Here is a 6,000-nt window from a genome sequence, read left to right as displayed (position 1 = left end):
ACCGGGAGCTCAATCCAGTGCCATGGAGCGCAGCGGGCATTTCTACTCTCCTCCCGGGGGATCCAGACGCAGACAGCCATTCTACTTCCTCTGAGATTTTGAATCACTCTGGTGAGATCGCCGTCAGCGCCACCCGGAGGACAGAGGGAAAATTGTAGTGCTGGAGCCCAGGGAGGTGAGTGAGTGCTGGGGCTGCGGCTGGCTTTCTGGCAGCATGATTTTTTCCTAGTTTAGAGACTGAAACATTCCGAAAAGACCCTAAAATCCGCATTAATTATACCACCGGAAAGGTTAAGTTCCCCAGAGCTGCTCCATGCTCTGTAAACACGCTGCTGCTCCATGCTCTGTAAACACGCTGCTGCTCCATGCTCTGTAAACACGCTGCTGCTCCATGCTCTGTACACACGCTGCTGCTCCATGCTCTGTACACACGCTGCTGCTCCCTGCTCTTTACACACACTGCTGCTTCATGCTCTGTACACAAGCTGCTGCTCCATGCTCTGTGCACACGCTGCTGCTCCATGCTCTGTACACACGCTGCTGCTCCATGCTCTGTACACACGCTGCTGCTCCATGCTCTGTACACACGCTGCTGCTCCATGCTCTGTACACATACTTCTGCTCCCTGCTCTTTACACACACTGCTGCTTCATGCTCTGTACACAAGCTGCTGCTCCATGCTCTGTACACATACTTCTGCTCCCTGCTCTTTACACACACTGCTGCTTCATGCTCTGTACACATGCTGCTGCTCCATGCTCTGTACAAATGCTGCTGCTCCATACTCTGTACACACGCTGGTGCTCCATGCTCTGTACACACGCTGCTTCTCCAGGCTCTGTACACACGCTGCTACTCCATGCTCTGTGCACACACTGTTGCTACATGCTCTGTACACACGCTGCTACTCCATGCTCTGTGCACACACTGTTGCTACATGCTCTGTACACATGCTGCTGCTCCATGCTCTGTACACATGCTGCTTCTCCAGGCTCTGTACACACGCTACTGCTCCATGCTCTGTACACACACTGCTGCTCCATGCTCTGTACACACGCTGCTGCTCCATGCTCTGTACACACACCACTGCTCCATACTCTGTACACACGCAGCTGCTACATGCTCTACACACACTGCTGCTACATGCTCGGTACACACGCTGCTGCTCCATGCTCTGTACACACACTGCTGCTCCATACTCTGTACACATGCTGCTGCTCCATCCAAAGTCAACTGTGGCAGGGAAAGAAAGCGGGCAGTGCTGTGAGCTGTAGGATACCTGCAGATATTCTGGTGTCTCAACTTGTGCCTATCCCCAGACACTGCACTGGCCCTGGTCTGAGGGGGGATTCTGGGCAGCTGTAATCTCCCCCTGTGTCAAGCAAAAGCCTTGTAACTGGCTTGTGTCAGATACAGCAAACTCAAACAGTGTCAGTATATTATATATTTCACATATCCTGAGGCATTAGAACCTGCCAACATTTCAATATTAATAGATGGTGACCCAGAGTGGTTTAAAAAACTAAAGTGCCACTGGTAAAGGGAAGATAGCTGGGTAAGTAAGAAAGAAAAGAGGGCAGACAAGTAGAAAAACAGATGTTGGCCTGATTGTGCAACACTGAACAGAATTGCAGCGAGGGACCACATAGACTGCTAGGGGCTGGAATAAGCCCCAGGTAAGTAAAAATAAAATTTTTACATTTCAGCTCAGATATCCTTTAAAGGGATACTGTAGGGGGGTCGGGGGAAAATGAGCTGAGCTTACCCGGGGCTTCTAATGGTCCCCCGCAGACATCCTGTGTTGGCGCAGCCACTCACCGATGCTCCGGCCCCGCCTCCGGTTCACTTCTGGAATTTCAGACTTTAAAGTCAGAAAACCACTGCGCCTGCGTTGCCGTGTCCTCGCTCCCGCTGATGTCACCAGGAGTGTACTGCGCAGACACAGACCATACTGGGCCTGCACTGTGCGCTCTTGATGACATCAGCGGGATCGAGGACACGGCAACGCATGCGCAGTGGTTTTCAGACTTTAAAGTCTGAAATTCCAGAAGTGAACCGGAGGCGGGGCCGGAGCATCGGTGAGTGGCTGCGCCAACACAGGATGTCTGCGGGGGACCGTTAGAAGCCCCGGGTAAGTTCAACTCATTTTCCCCTGACCCCCCTACAGTATCCCTTTAAAGAGAGTCTGAAGCGAGAATAAATCTCGCTTCAGACCTCATAGATAGCAGGGGCATGTGTGCCCCTGCTAAAACGCAGCTATCCCGTGGCTTAACGGGGGTCCCTTCACCCCCAAATCCCCCTCGGTGCAGCGGGGGAGCGCTTCCGCAGCCCTGCCCCACGCGCGTCTGTCAGCGCATATCTCCGCCTCTCCCCCGCCCCTCTCAGTCTTCCTTCGCTGGGAGGGGCGGGGGAGAGGCGGCGATGCGCCGCTGATAGACGCGCTGTAAGGCAGGGCTGCAGCCGTTAGCCCTGCCTTCAGCAGCAGCAAAATCTACGACCAATTTGGTCGTTGATTTTGCGGGGGGGGGGGGGTTTGGGGGTGAAGGGACCCCCGTTTAGCCGCAGGATAGCGGCGTTTTAGCAGGGGCACACGTGCCCTGCTAACTATGAGCTCTGAAGCGAGAATTATTCTCGCTTCAGTGTCTCTTTAAGTCATGCAGAGGAATTTTGGCATGCACACTGCACAGACATTATTCTGCAATGTCTGTGCTGTGCGGTGTCTGTGCAGGGCAAGATTACAGCAGTTTACTGCATCAGGCCCCCCATGTGTCTTGGGATAAGACCAGCCAGCGTATCTGGAAACTTATACCGGTGGCATATGTACTCCAGCACAGGCAGAATGCAATGTGACACTTGCATGTCAGAGAGCCTCCATTATACCACATGTTTATGTTTACCTCTAACCACCTGCTGCTCTCATTACCTCTTCCTACATCACTTGCACAGTTCCTCACATGGAAGTGATTCCTCTAATGTGGACAGGAATGAAAGTGGAAACAGGACAAAACCTGCGTCACATGGACAGAGGTGCTGTGCACTCACTCTGAGGACAAGGCCTGACTTCAAGCTTCAATAGTGGGAAATGCTAATCTAATAACACTCAGGAGCATCAATACAAATAATAGAGTCCCACAGCAAAACTGTGGCTGTGGGATTGTGTGGCTGTATATGCTGTGTGATTGTGTGGCTGGGTGTTACTGTGTAGCTGGGTATGGCTGTGTGATTGCGTGGCTGGGTGTGACTGTGTGATTGCGTGGCTGGGTGTGACTGTATGATTGTGTGGCTGGGTATGGCTGTATGATTGTGTGGCTGGGTATGGCTGTGTGATTGTGTGGCTGGGTGTGACTGTGTGGCTGGGTGTGACTGTGTGATTGTGTGGCTGGGTATGGCTGTGTGATTGTGTGGCTGAGTATGAATGTGTGATTGTGTGGCTGAGTATGAATGTGTGATTGTGTGGCTGAGTATGAATGTGTGATTGTGTGACTGTATGGCTGTGCGATTGTGTGGCTGGTTATGGCTGTATGATTGTGTGGTTGGGTATGGCTCTTTGACTGGGATTGTGTGACTGTGTGGATGGGTAAAACTGTGGGATTGTGTGACTGGGTATGAAAGTGGGATTGTGTGACTGTGTGATTGTGTGGCTGGGTGTGACTGTGTGATTGTGTGGCTGTGTGATTGTGTGACTGTATGGTTGTGTGATTGTGTGGCTGGGTGTGACTGTGTGATTGTGTGTCTGTGTGTGATTGTGTGGCTGGGTGTGACTGTGATTGTGTGGCTGTGTATGGCTGTGTGATTGTGTGGCTGTGTATGGCTGTGTGATTGTGTGGCTGTGTGATTGTGTGGCTGGGTGTGACTGTGTGATTGTGTGGCTGGGTGTGACTGTGTGATTGTGTGGCTGGGTGTGACTGTGTGATTGTGTGGCTGGGTGTGACTGTGTGATTGTGTGGCTGGGTATGGCTGTGTGATTGTGTGGCTGGGTATGGCTGTGTGATTGTGTGACTGTATGGCTGTGTGATTGTGTGGCTGAGTATGAATGTGTGATTGTGTGGCTGGTTATGGCTGTATGATTGTGTGGCTGGGTATGGCTCTTTGACTGGGATTGTGTGACTGTGGATGGGTAAAACTGTGGGATTGTGTGACTGGGTATGAAAGTGGGATTGTGTGACTGTGTGATTGAGTGGCTGGGTGTGACTGTGTGATTGTGTGGCTGGCAGTGTTGCCAACTCATCCCTTTAATTACTGACACACATGAATTAAACAGGTTTTGTGGCTAGGTAGATGCAGTTAAGGCACTGATTATGTGTAAGTAGCTCCAGAACCTGTATAACTTAGATGTCAGTAATTAAAGGGATGAGTTGGCAACACTGGTGGCTGGGTATGGCTGTGTGATTGTGTGACTGTATGGCTGTGTGATTGTGTGGCTGGGTGTGACTGTGTGATTGTGTGGCTGGGTATGGCTGTGTGATTGTGTGCCTGTGTGATTGTGTGGCTGGGTATGGCTGTGTGATTGTACGCACACACATATCCGAATCCCTATAGCTGTGCATGGCATGGCTATATCAATTCAGCTTTGCAGCAGCATGGGTGCCACGTTCAATTTGCAGACATACGCAGCACCCAGAGGAAATAGGGCAATTAGTAGCAAGATGCCTTTAATTAAATAGATTACTATCAGGATAGGCATAGAATAAAGATGCATACACACATTCAATTTTGATTGGTCAATCACTGACCAATTTTACCACTGCATGTAGTATGAGGGCCAAGAGACTTTGAATACTGTGAACAGAGCTGGGCTCTCATTATAAGTAGTAAAATTGTCTATTCAAAATTGTATGTGTGTACCAGGCTTTACAGCTAATACTGTACATAAAAAACAGCTAGTTTACAATCAGTAAGGGTACGTTTCCACTTGTGCGGCGCGATTTGCTCGCGGAAAACACGTCAACGAATCCGCATACGGTTGCGGATTCGTTGACGTTTTCATGCAGATTTTCACGCGGAATCGTTCGCGATTTTAACAACGCGATTTTAACCATGTCAATGCATTGACATGGGTTTTTTAACAAAATCGCGTGCGGAAACGCCGGGAAAACCGCAAGACTCAAGTGCTTGCGGTTTTCCTATTTAGTTACATGACCGACGATTCGCGTGCGGGTGTGCGGCGTGCAAATTATGACGGCTCTGCTGTGCAGATTTTTTCTGCAGAGCGAGCCGCACAGAATTCCTGACAAGTGGAAACGGCGCCATCCACTAGTATTGTTTGAGCTAATCTGCATGCAGGAAACGCATGCAGATTCGCTCTAGTGGAAACTAGCCCTAAAGGGACAGAGCAACACCTTATACTGTACATACTGGAGGTAGCAGGGATCAGCACACACTGCAGCTAGTTTACTGTCAGTACAGGCACAGAGCAACACCTTATACTGTACATACAGGAGGTAACAGATCAGCACACACTGCAGCTAGTTTACTGTCAGTACAGGCACAGAGCAACACCTTATACTGTACATACAGGAGGTAACAGATCAGCAAACACTGCAGCTAGTTTACTATCAGTACAGGCACAGAGTAACAGCTTATACTGCACATGCTGGAGGCAGCAGAGATCACCACACGCTGCAGTTAGTTTACCATCAGTACAGGCACAGAGTAACAGCTTATACTGTACATACTGGAGGTAGCAAGGATCAGCACACGCTGCAACTAGTTTACTATCAGTACAGGCACAGAGTAACAGCTTATACTGTACATACTGGAGGTAGAAGAGATCAGTACACACTGCAGCTAGTTTACTATCAGTACAGGCACAGAATAACAGCTTATACTGTACACATTGAAAGTAGCAGAGATCAGCCCGAGCCTAGTGCTGGGAATACACGGCTCGATTCTGAGCTGATAAGATGGCTCGATAGATAATTTCCGACACGTCCGATCGTTTTGCCGCTCGATTCTGCATTAGGTACAATGGAAAAAGATAAGAAAAACAAGCGGAAAATA

This window comes from Hyperolius riggenbachi, chromosome 6 (assembly GCF_040937935.1).
Source record: "Hyperolius riggenbachi isolate aHypRig1 chromosome 6, aHypRig1.pri, whole genome shotgun sequence".
Lineage (NCBI taxonomy): Eukaryota > Metazoa > Chordata > Amphibia > Anura > Hyperoliidae > Hyperolius > Hyperolius riggenbachi.
This window is presented reverse-complemented; position numbering follows the sequence as displayed.